A 12,891-nucleotide genomic window follows, 5' to 3' on the forward strand; every position below is an offset into this window, starting at 1 on the left:
CAGTTGCTCGAGGCTGGAATCAAACCTGCATCCCTGGTGCTGTGAGGCAGCGGTGCTAACCACTGAGCCACCATGCCAGTTTGGAGGGAGATGTGCCAAGTGCAGGCAGGTAGGGCTAGTTTAGTTTAGGATTACGGTCGGCATGGACTGGTTGGACCGATGGGTTTGTTTCCGTGCTGTGTGACTCTGTTATCAAATTTAAGGAAACAGCATATAGTTGCATAAAGGTGGGTGGCGGGTCAGATGATTGGCAAGAATATGAAGAGAATGACTGAAATATAAACCAGGATCAATAAATTAAAACGTGAACGAAAACTGGCTAGAAATGCAAAAACAGATAGCAAGAGATTCTATTGATACCTAAAAAGGGAAATTGTATGCAAGTGTTGGTTCTCTAGGTGATGAGAATGGGTAGTTAATAATAGATAAAGAAGAAATAGTGATGTAATGAATAAATAATTTAGATTCTGGCTTCCTGGGGAGGATACAAAACACATCCCAGGTATACCTGTAAATCAGATGTTTGAAGGAAGAGATAAACTGAGTGAAATTGTTATCATTAAGGAAGCAGTGCTGATCAAATGTGTGGAAAGGTCCCATCTAGAAAGTGCCAAATATGCAAACGAGGAGGGAGGCAGGAAACGATAGGTCAGTGAGCTTGACATCTGTTGTGGGCAGTATGCTCAAATCAATCATTAAGGAGGTCACAACTGGGCAGCTGGAAAACCTCAAGGCAATTGTGAAGAGTCAGTATGGATTCGTTAAAAGGAAATCATATTTAACCAAATATATTGGAATTATATGAATGATTACCATGTGCTGTGGATAAAGGGGAGCCCATTGATGTACTGTACTTTGAGATGGCGCAGTAGCTCAGTGGTTAGCACTGTTGCCTCAATCCCACACTTGGGTCGACTGTCTGTGTTGAATTAGCACATTCTCCCTGCATTTGTGTGGATTTCCTCTGGCTGCTCTGAATTCCTCCTATGGTCCAAAGATGTGCAGGATAGATAGATTAGCCATAGGAAATGTAGGGATAGAGTAGGGTGCAGATGGGATGTAGTTTGGAAGGTGAGTGTGGACTTGATGGGCAGTGCTTCCACACTGTAAAGATTCGATAATTCGAGAATTGCAGAAGACATTTGACATGATGCAAAGAAAAGGTTTAGTCCAAAGTCCAAAGTTAGGAGGTTGAGAATAGTGAGATAATAAATAATGTTTCAAGGTTGCAAGAGTGTACCGGCAAGCAGGAAATTGGTTTGAATTATGTCTACTGCAACACCAGGAGCATCTGGAATAAGGTGGGTGAACTTGCAGCATGAGTTGGTACCTGAGACTTCGATGTTGTGGCCATTTCGAAGACATGGATAGAGCAGGGACAGGAATGGTTGTTTGCAGGTTCCAAGGTTTAGATGTTGCAGTAAGAACAGGGAAGGTGGTAAAAAAGCATGAGGTGTGACATTGTTAGTCAAGGACAGTATTACAGTGTCAGAAAGGATGTTTGATGAGGACTTGTCGACTGAGGTAGTATGGGCTGAGATTAGAAATAGGAAATGTGAGGTGACCCTGTTGGGACTTCTCTATAGGCCTCTGAATAGTTAGAGATGTAGATGGAAAGGATGGCAAAGATGATTTGGGATAGGAGCAAAAGTAACAGGGGTCTTTAACTTACCAAATATTGACTGAAAATGCTATAGTTTGAGTACTTTAGATAGAGTCATGGAGTCATAGAGATGTATAGCACAGAAGCAGACCCTTCAGTCCAACTCATCCATGCCGACCAGATATCCCAACCCAATCTAGTCCCATTTGCCAGCACCCAGCCTATATCCTTCCAAACCCTATCCCTATCCAGATGCCCTTTAAATGTTACAATTGTACCTGCCTCCACCACTTCCTCTGGCAGCTCATTCCATACATGTATCAGCCTCTGTGTGAAAAGGTTGCCCCTTAGTTCTTTTTTTCTATCTTTCTCCTCTCACCCTAAACCTATGCCCTCTAATTCTGGACTCCCCGACCCCAGGGAAGTGACTTTGTCTATTTATCCCATCCATGCCCCTCATGATTTTATAAACCTCTACAAGGTCACCCCTCAGCCTCCGACGCTCCAGGGAAAACTGCCCCAGCCTATTCAACCTCTCCCTGTAGCTCAAATCCTCCAACCTTGGCAACATCCTTGTAAATCTTTTCTGAACCTTTTCAAGTTTCACAACATCCTTCCAATAGGAAGGAAACCAGAATTGCACGCAATATTCCAACAGTGGCCTAACCAATGTCCTGTACAACCGCATTATGACCTCCCAACTAGGGCTTATGCCCGAAACGTCAATTCTCCTGTTCCCTGGATGCTGCCTGACCTGCTGCGCTGTTCCAGCAACACATTTCAACTCCTGTACTCAATACTCTGACCAATAATGGAAAGCATACCAAACACCTTCTTCTCTATCCTATCTACCTGTGACTCTACTTTCAAGGAGCTATGAACGTGCACTCCAAGGTCTCTTTGTCAGCAACACTCCCTAGGACCTTACCATTAAGTGTATAAGTCCTGCAAAGATTTTTAGTTTTTGTCCAATGTGTTCAGGAGGGTTTCCTGACACAGTAGGTAGACAGGCCAACAAGAGGCTGGGCCACATTGGATTAGGTACTGGGTAATGAACCTGACCAGGTGTTAGATTTGGAGGTAGATGAGCACTTTAGTGATAGTCGGTAAAAACAATGACTGCAGATGCTGGAAACCAGATTCAGCATCATACATGACATCACTTCCGCCCCTCACATCATCGTTGATGTCACACGCTCAATGACTTCCGCCACCCCTACTGCCGTGTCTGCCACCACTTCCACCCCCACCAACGCCACTCACCTGCATTCTGCTGACACGCCCCCCACAGATCCCACTGTCACCATTCCCGGCCCCCAGAATCCTGAGGGGAACACCACCCCTGCTCATGACTCCACCCCCATTCCCCCCACCATCACACCCACTCCAGTTACAGGCTCCGCCCTCATTTCCAGCTCCACACCCACACCAGATCACAGCTCCCAGCCCTGCCGAGTTTTCACCATCCCCCCAGACCTCCCCCTCACCGAGGACAAATGATCAGTCCTCAGCAAAGGACTCACCTTCATCCCCCTCCGTCCACGCATCAATGAATTTAACACACGCCGTGATGGCGAACACTTCTTCTGCCGCCTACGCCTCCGAGCTTACTTTCACAATCAGGATTCCCGCCCACCTTCCGAGGACCCCTTCACCCACCTCCAACACACTCCATCCACCTGGACATCCCGCGCTGGCCTATTACCTGCCTTCGACAACTTCAATTCCAACTGCCGCGGGGACATTAACCACCTCAACCTGTCTACCCCCCTCCCCCACTCCAACCTCTCACGCTCACAACGCAGCCCTCCAATCCCTCTGCTCCAATCCCGACCTCACCATCAAGCCAGCAGATAAAGGAGACGCAGTGGTAGCCTGGCGCACTGACCTCTACACCGCTGAAGCCAAACGCCAACTCGAGGACACCTCTTCCTACCACCCCCTCGACCATGACCCCACCCCCCATCACCAAACCATCATCTCCCAGACCATACAGAACCTCATCACCTCAGGAGATCTCCCACCCACAGCTTCCAACCTCATAGTCTGGGAACCCTGCACTGCCCGGTTCTACCTCCTTCCCAAGATCCACAAGCCTGACCACCCTGGCCGACCCATTGGCTCAGCATGCTCCTGCCCCACTGAACTCATTTCTACCTACCTCGACACTGTCCTATCCCCCCTAGTCCAGGAACTCCCCACATACTTTCGAGACACCACCCACGCCCTCCACCTCCTCCAAGACTTCAGTTTCCCCAGCCCCCAATGCCTCATCTTTACCATGGATATCCAATCCCTCTACACCTCCATCCGCCATGACCAGGGCCTCCAAGTCCTCCGTTTTTTCCTCTCCCGACGTCCCCAACAGTACCCTTACACCAACACTCTCATTTGTTTGGCCGAACTGGTCCTCACCCTTAGCAATTTCTCCTTCGAATCCTCCCACTTCCTCCAGACCAAAGGGGTAGCCATGGGCACACGTACGGGCCCCAGCTATGCCTGTCTCTTTGTTGGCTACGTAGAACAGACGATCTTCTGTAATTACACCGGCACCACTCCCCACCTCTTCCTCCGCTACATTGATGACTGCATTGGCGCCATCTCGTGCTCCCGCGAGGAGGTTGAGCAATTCATCAACTTCACCAACACATTCCACCCTAACCTTAAATTTACCTGGACCATCTCTGACACCTCTCTCCCCTTCCTGGACTTTTCCATCTTCATTAATGACGACCGACTTGACACTGACATTTTTTACAGACCCACCCACTCCCACAGCTACCTGGATTACACCTCTTCCCACCTACCTCCTGCAAAAATGCCATCCCATATTCCCAATTCCTCCGCCTCCGCCGTATCTGCTCCCAGGAGGACCAGTTCCACCACAGAACACCCCAGATGGCCTCCTTCTTTAGAGACCGCAATTTCCCTTCCCACGTGGTTAAAGATGCCCTCCAATGTATCTCGTCCACATCCTGCACCTCCGGCCTCAGACCCCACCCCTCCAACCGTAACAAGGACAGAACGCACCAGTACTCACCTTCCACCCTACCAACCTTCGCATAAACCAAATCATCCACCAACATTTCCGCCACCTCCAAAAAGACCCCACCACCAGGGATATATTTGCGTCCCCACCTCTTTCCGCCTTCCGCAAAGACCGTTCCCTCCGTGACTACCTGGTCAGGTCCACGTCCCCCTACAACCCACCGTCCCATCCTGGCACCTTCCCCAGCCACCGCAGGAATTGCAAAACCTGTGCCTACACCTCCTCCCTCACCTCCATCCTAGGCCCTAAAGGAGCCTTCCACATCCATCAAAGTTTTACCTGCACATCCACCAATATCATTTATTGTATCCGTTGCTCCCGATGTGGTCTCCTCTACATTGGGGAGACTGGGGTGCCTCCGAGCAGAGCGCTTTAAGGAACATCTCCGGGACACCCGCACCAATCAACCACACTGCCCTGTGGCCCAACGTTTCAACTCCCCCTCCCACTCTGCCGAGGACATGGAGGTCCTGGGCCTTCTTCACCGCCGTTCCCTCAGTTTGGAACTAGAGTGAGGTGGGGGAAGGGGAAATGAGGAAACTGTTGAAGTCCACATTGATGCCCTGGGATTGAAATGTTCCGAGGTGGAAGATGAGGCGTTCTTCCTCCAGGCATCTGGTGGTGAGGGAGCAGCAGTGAAGGAGGCCCAGGACCTCCATGTCCTCGGCAGAGTGAGAGGGGGAGTTGAAATGTTGGGCCACGGGGCGGTGTGGTTGGCCCAGCAAGCTACACAGTTGTACTAAACCATCACACAGGGTCCTAAAGGATATAGTTATTAGCCTCATACTTAACCTCATCCTTACTGTAGATGGATTTGTCCACAATAGTGTCGGTAAGATAACCACTGCACAGCCCTTGCTGGGATAATGCCCAGACTTCACATTGAGAATAACCTCCATCATGTTATGTGGCACTATCCCTGTGCTAAATGGGACAGACTTCAAGCCAATCTAGCAGCTCAAGACTGGGCATCCATGAGTCAATGTGGGTCACCAGCAACAGCAGAATCAAATGCAACCTATAACCTCATGGCCTGGTATAACTCCCACTCCATCATTACCATGAAGCCATGAAGCCAGGGATCAACCTTGGTTCAATGTAGAGGGCAGGAGGGGCATGCCAGGAGCAGCACCAGGCATACCTGAAAGTGAGGTGTCAACCTGGTGAGGTTACAACACAGGGCTACTTGCGTGTCACACAGTGTAACTGGCAAATGATTCACCATCAAATTCCAGCAATTTTGTAGGAAGACCTCAAATGAACAGTTCCCTGTAAATCAAGCTCGCTCATAGGATGAATCCTCATATATTTCCAGATATTAATAGAACCAAGATAGTGTGGCTTATTCACCAGATTGAAAAAGTAGAATATCATTTCACTGTAGGCCTTTGATGCAATGCTTTTTATGGCTACACCCCTAATACAGAAGCCATATACAACAAGTTCTCTCCACTCTCTTTTTTTGCATGAAAAGGCAGTGTTATGTAGAGGCTCCACAGTTTCAGGTTTCTTATGAAAAGGTTACTGTTATTTTGCTTCAGACATTAAGTCGTCTACTTTGATTTTGCTTTTTCACTTCGAGTGGGGAGTAGGGCATTGCTGGAGATGGAATTTTGCTCGATTCGGACTCTTTTCAGCTGATCACCCCACTGGAGGGGCACTGATCCCTCACTGGAGGGCTCCTGACTGAGTTGCAGCTAGATGCACCCAAGCCTAGAGATACCAAAGGGTTGACATTTGCGTTCGATCTGAGAACCTGGCATATCAGTTGGCTGTCAAACACACACTGTCCAATTCTCCGTTCCAGCTCACCTCAATGGAAATCAAACAGGGTGTAAAACCACACTGCTGATACACAGCTGCTAGTCTTGTAGGGACAAGAGGAGGCCATTCAACCCCTTGAACCTGTTCTGCCATTCACTGAGTGATCTGTTTCTTAATTCCATCCACCCAATTTAGTTGTGTGACAGTTAATAAAATGGTGATAGGTCTCAGGTTTGTCTGATATCACTTAATGTTAAAACTAAAAGGCCTTTTCCATTCTCACTTCTGAATGAAAATCTTACCATCTCAGTCCTGAATCCTTCAATCGCAATCGCATTTTGTGAGGTGGAGATGGTAGAGGGGGACAGGGAAGAGTCCCACTGATCTCATAATGTAGCCCTCCCCAGGTTCTCTTGTCATTTTGCTGCACTCTGCAGTTCCCATCCCCTACCCCACCCGAACAATCAGAAAGACTATGATAGCACAAGGTAGGATAGCCAACATCATTGCTAAGCTCAGCAGATATCAGAGATGGGGCATTCCCAATGGGTAATGGCGTCACTATAATCAGGAGGGAGAGATGCGGCAGGATTATTGCTGATATTAATGCCATTGAGGGTCAGGGAGCAATGGTTAGATTCTCTTTTGTTGGAAATGGTCATTACGTGGTATGTGTGTGGCATGAATGTTACTTAGAGTCATAGAGGTGCACAGCACAAAAACAGACCCTTCTAACTCGCCCATGCTGACCAGATATTCTAAATTTATCTAATTCCATTTGCCTGCATTTGGCTATATCCCTCCAAACCCTTCATATTCATATACCCATCCAGATGCTTTTTAAATGCAGTAATTGTACCAGTCTCCATTTCCTCTGTCAGCTAATTCCATGCATGCACCACCCTCTGTGTGAAAAGGTTGACCCTTTGAGTCCATTCTAAATCTTTCTCCTCTCACCTTAAACCTATGCCCTCTAGTTTTAGTCTCCCGTACCCTGGGAAATAGACCTTGGCCAGTCACCCTCTCCACGCCCCTTGTGATTTTATAAACCTCTCTAAGGTCGTCCCTTAGGAATTTGGATATCTTCCACATTTTGTTCTACTTGAACAATGAATACTTCATGGTCTTCTGCTATTTTTAACTGACAAATAATCACCATTCAGGGCCAGTGCGAAAATGTGACTGCTTTTCTTTAAATAGAGCTATGGGGTATTTTATTCGAATTGACAAGAGTCTTATGTTTAATGTCTTGTCCCAAAGCTGATCCAGCTTTCTAGTAACGGAGCACTCCCTCAGCAGTGCATCTACATAAGCTGCTCAAATGAAAACATTGCTGGGCCACCTAACCTTTTTCCCTGAAGGTGGGAGTACCACAATCAAAGTTGCCACTCCCACTCAGTACAGTGCAGGGCTTTTGCATTCTCTCCCTTAGTGTCAATTCAGTGATATTCATATCAGAGTTAATGTTGGGTATTCTCAGCAGGACCAAACACTAGCTGCTGCAGTGATGATCTGAGTCAAATTAATAAATTAATGCCGCTTTCCTAATGCTTGACCTCAGAATTGGAAGTGTTACCAAAGTCAAGGAAAAAACATTGACTCTTTGCTTTCTAAAGGTAGAGAATGGACAAGCAGCCATCAATAACCTTGGAGTAATGATTTATTTCTGTTTATCTTGCAAGTTAACGATTAAAATACAGGAATGGTGAAGGATTCTTTGCTGAATTTTTTTTGCTGTTAAACAAAGTCCTATCATATTGAAATACCTATTCCCTTTGACCATCACTGAGTCTCCGAAAGTTCTGAGATTTATCACAATCTCATGAGAAATCACTGATAAATTTGCAGACAGTGATTCTCCTTTTGAGCTGGGGTTTGCATTGGATGAAGTCAGAGATAGTGCAGTCTATCTCGGCTCCAGGGAGTCCTAGACGTGCGCTACTCTGGGTGCAGTAGAGTGGGATTCAACGATGGGTCAAACCTTTCTGTTGGCAAGTCTAATTGAAAAGAGCATGACAACTCTGTTACAATCAGTTCGACATAACAGAAAGTTCTTAAAAATCGATAACGGAAAGTCTCGCAAGCAGTGTCTTTGATGATCTCGGCTGATGGTGTGGGGCCAGATTACGACTAAAACACTTTGCAAGTGCAGGAGGGATATTTGAAGTGTGCTCACTGTTGTATGGGAAACATTTCAATTTGTGCACAGCATGATTCTATAAAAAGCAACGAGGTAGCAATCAGATCATTTGCTTCAGAAATGTTGATTGATACATAAATACTGACCAGGAGAACTCCCAGACTTCATTTTGAAATGGTACAAAGGGATCTTTATGTCATAGAGTCATACAGCATGGAAACAGACTCTTTGGTCTGATCAGTCCATGCCATACATAATCTCATAAACTAGCCCTACTTGCCTGCTCGTGGCCCATGTCCCTCCAAACCATTCCTATTCATGTGTTTGAACCAAATGTCTTTGCAATGTTATAATTGTGCTCACATCCACCACTTCCTCAGAAATTTAAACTACTTAAGAGATGAGGTCTGAGTTATTATCTGAAAGATGGCACATCTAACAATATAGCATTCTATCAGCACAGCACTGGAGCATGAGGCCAGATTATAAGCAGAAATCTCTGCAGTGGGGTTTAAACACAGGAATAGGTTGTTCATCCCCTCACTCCTGCTTCACCATTCAATTAGACAATTGTTGATTTGGATCTTAACTCTACCCTTGGTCCTGTAATCCTCAATACCCTTGCCCACGTACAGCTTGTCATCCATTGGATTAAATTGTGTCCATGCACAGGTTAGTAGACTCAACAACTTTAAGGGCATTTAAATGGTCACTGGAGAAACATGTGGATGAAAATGGAATAGCGTAGGATAGCTCGACATCGCGGGCTGAAGGGCCTGTACTGCCCTGTAATATTCTATGTTCTGAGGGAGGGTCACTGGACCTGAAATGTTAACTCTGATTTCTCTCCACAAATGCTGCCAGACCTGCTGAACTTTTCCAGTAATTTCTGTTTTTGTTTCGGATTTACAGTTCATTAGCCTTTTACTGAACAGTTAGTTCCTTGGTTGGATAGCGGCAGTCAGAGGCTACCATGAGGCTGCTAATCAGTCAGCAAAGACAAGAGGCTCTGCTCTGAAAAGATGCAGTTGCACCAGGCTCTGAACATGAGGATTCAGGAGCAGTCTGGGATCTTGGAAGTGTAGCAAAGTGTTGAGGTTAGGCCTCAGGAGAAAACCCCGAGATGTGCAGGGGCTTGCTAGAAGCTATGAGTCATTAATAGCTCAGTGTGGTGAGAGTGAAAAATCCCACAGCCAGCAGAAGTAAAATGCAGAAGTTGTGCCTGAGAGAAGATGCTGAAGGGCTGTTTCCAGAATCCAACGGAATGAGTCCCAACCGGGAGAGTGAATGACCAAAACAATCATTCGAGACAAACCGTCATGGAATGACTTTTGAGACAATTCTGAAACAAGGGTTTCAGTGGTGAAGAGTTGGAATCCCTCATATAGTTTAACAATACTTGATAACCCACAGTGTCACTGGTGTCAGGGCAAGGTACAGGGCCAGTTGCTGAGGAATCTGTGGGATCTGTCTTTAAGCATGCTCGCTATTTGATGAAGTTAAAAATCATACAGAACCAGGTTTTGGCCCAGCATGTTTATGTGGAAGCACTAGCTTTTGGAGCATTGTTCCTTCATCAGGGGGTTATCACCTGATGAACCACCTGATGAAGGAGCAGTGCTCCAGAAGCTAGTGCTTCCAAATAAACCTGTTGGACTATAACCTGGTGTTGTGTGATTTTTAATTTTGTCCACCCCAGTCCAACACCGGCTCCTCCAAATCATTGTTTGTCTGTATTTACATCCATTTAATTCTAATTGTAATGTTAGAATATATATCTGCTGTAATTCATATACATACAGCCTGTGTTACTGTTCTACATTTGTAAAGCAAAATTTATTGCTTTGTTCAAAACAATGGAACATTGTGGTTTTATTCTCTCAGCAATTAATGCTTGGGGTCTCTAGCCAGATGGTAACATAAATTTGGTGGTTTGGTCCGTGATTATGAAAGTCTTCAAATCTCCCTGCTACCCACAGCGTTTGTGAATGGTTTAGGGCTAGTACAGAAGGAGTACGTGGAACAGGTCATGTTATCCTTGGTGTAAGAAAAATGCTCCTGAAATCTCCTCCACCTGACTTGCTGATCAGAGGAAATAATTTCTCTGCATCCAAACCCCTCAAATCCTTTTATTGTTTTAAACACCACTCAACCTTCTAAACTCAAGGGACTTATTACACTTATGCAACCTGTCCACATGATTCAAGCCTTTTTTGCCTGATACCATTCTAATGAATCTCCAAGGCCACGGCTGCAGGGGCACAACTCATTGCAGTATTCCCATTAAGGACTTTGACCAAAGCTTGCCAACTGTGCTTCATTCTTGTTTTTGAATCAGATGGGTGTGGGTTCGAAACCAGCACTGAGCAAATAACCTAGGGTGACACTTCAGTACGGTCGCGTTACACTTTTGAAGTTGTTGCCTTTCGTATGAGACATTAAACTGATGCCCTGTCTGCTCTCTCAGGCAGAACGTAAAAGATCTCTTGATTACTATTTCAAAGAAAGGCTTTCCTCCGGTGTCCTGGCCGATATTAATCACGCAAATATTTCAGCTTAAACAGATAATTTTATTGCTGTTTGAGGGAGCCTTCTAATCTTAAATTGGTTGCTGCATTTCCACTTTACGACAATGACTAGACTTGAAAAATTAATGTTGTGTCAACCTACCATCGTGAAAGATGACGTAAAAAAGCAGTTTCTTTCTACGAATAGCTCGATTGCAGGTGCTTATGGTTATTATTTTGATCTGCTCATGGCACCTTCTGGCACCACAGGTCTTTGGTACTGATTAAGAGTGGGAACTCTGGCTGACTTTTTATTTCTTTCTCTCTTCATCCAAATTCACTTTGCTGGAACAAATTCAAGCACTCCCACCACTGACTAAGCACGGGCATTGTAGGTGAGATCTTCAGAATGCATATGGCCAAGTATCCTACTGCATACAGCCACTGGGAAGAGTCCAAAACTAACAATGATAACACAGCTCATCTGTTAGAACAGAAGTAACAGGCTGCCGCATTCACAGAAATGAAAGTTTCCCTGGAGGATGGAATGGAACAGCGTGTTAACACCTCTGGGACTGAATCCAATTTAGACAACATGGAGTGGGGATGTCCATCTCCGCCCTTTGACAGCTGAAGTCCTCAATGTGCATGGTCTCCAACTCCCAGTGGAATGCCCCTGGCTTCTTGCAGTAATTGGTACTAATTGGGCAAATGCCTGTTGGCTAAACCACAGAATTTATACCAAGCTGTTGTGGTAGGGTGGATGGTTTTCTTCTGAGTGCTGATGCTTGGAGTCCAGGCAGAAGGACAACTCTGACCTGCGACCTAAGGTACCCAATCTCCTGTTCCCTATCCTTTGGCAGTGTCAGGAATTGGGGAGCAAAACCCACACCCCCGTCGCCTATTTTGACTAACTGACTGAGAACCCTTTCCCAGGAAATATCATTGGATTAACTTGCTGTAAAGCATGTCACCTTATTATATGTGATTGGTCTTTCTTGTAATTAAGGCTGTGTAATTTTCAATTGTAATTAGATTAGATTAGATTTGATTCCCTACAGTGTGGAAACAGGCCCTTTGGCCCAACAAGTCCACACCGACCCGCCAAAGAGCAACCCACCCAGACCCATTCCACTACATTCACCCCTGACTAATGCACCTAAGACTACGGGCAATTTAGCATGGCCAATTCACCTAACCTGCACATCTTTGGACTGTGGGACGAAACCGGAGCACCCGGAGGAAACCCACGCAGACACGGGGAGAACGTGCAAACTCCACACAGACAGTTGCCCGAGGCCCGGGTCTCTGGCGTTGTGAGGCAGCAATGGTAACCACTGAGCCACTTCACCACGGAACACAGAAGCTTCAATCTCTGTGTTGCTGGACAGAATTGCGTCAAGGCACGGGCGGCATGGTGGTACAGTGGTTAGCACTGCTGCCTCACAGCGCCTGAGACCCGGGTTCAATTCCCGACTCAGGCGACTGACTGTGTGGAGTTTGCACGTTCTCCCCGTGTCTGCGTGGGTTTCCTCCGGGTGCTCCGGTTTCCTCCCACAGTCCAAAGATGTGCAGGTCAGGTGAATTGGCCATGCTAAATTGCCCGTAGTGTTAGGTAATGGGTAAATGTAGGGGTATGGGTGGGTTGCGCTTCGGCGGGGCGGTGTGGACTTGTTGGGCTGAAGGGCCTGTTTCCACGCTGTAAGTAATCTAATCTAATCACCTTAATTCAATAAACTAATGACCCTTGCTTTTTGAATGGACTGCATTTGTCAATTCTTTTGACCGATCTCAAACCAAGTGCCCCCTCGAGGGGTCTTAGATCTTC

Source organism: Chiloscyllium plagiosum, unplaced genomic scaffold (genome assembly GCF_037043375.1).
Source record: "Chiloscyllium plagiosum isolate Xiang-an unplaced genomic scaffold, Cpla_swu_hap1 HiC_scaffold_7, whole genome shotgun sequence".
In the NCBI taxonomy this organism is placed as follows: Eukaryota; Metazoa; Chordata; class Chondrichthyes; order Orectolobiformes; family Hemiscylliidae; genus Chiloscyllium; species Chiloscyllium plagiosum.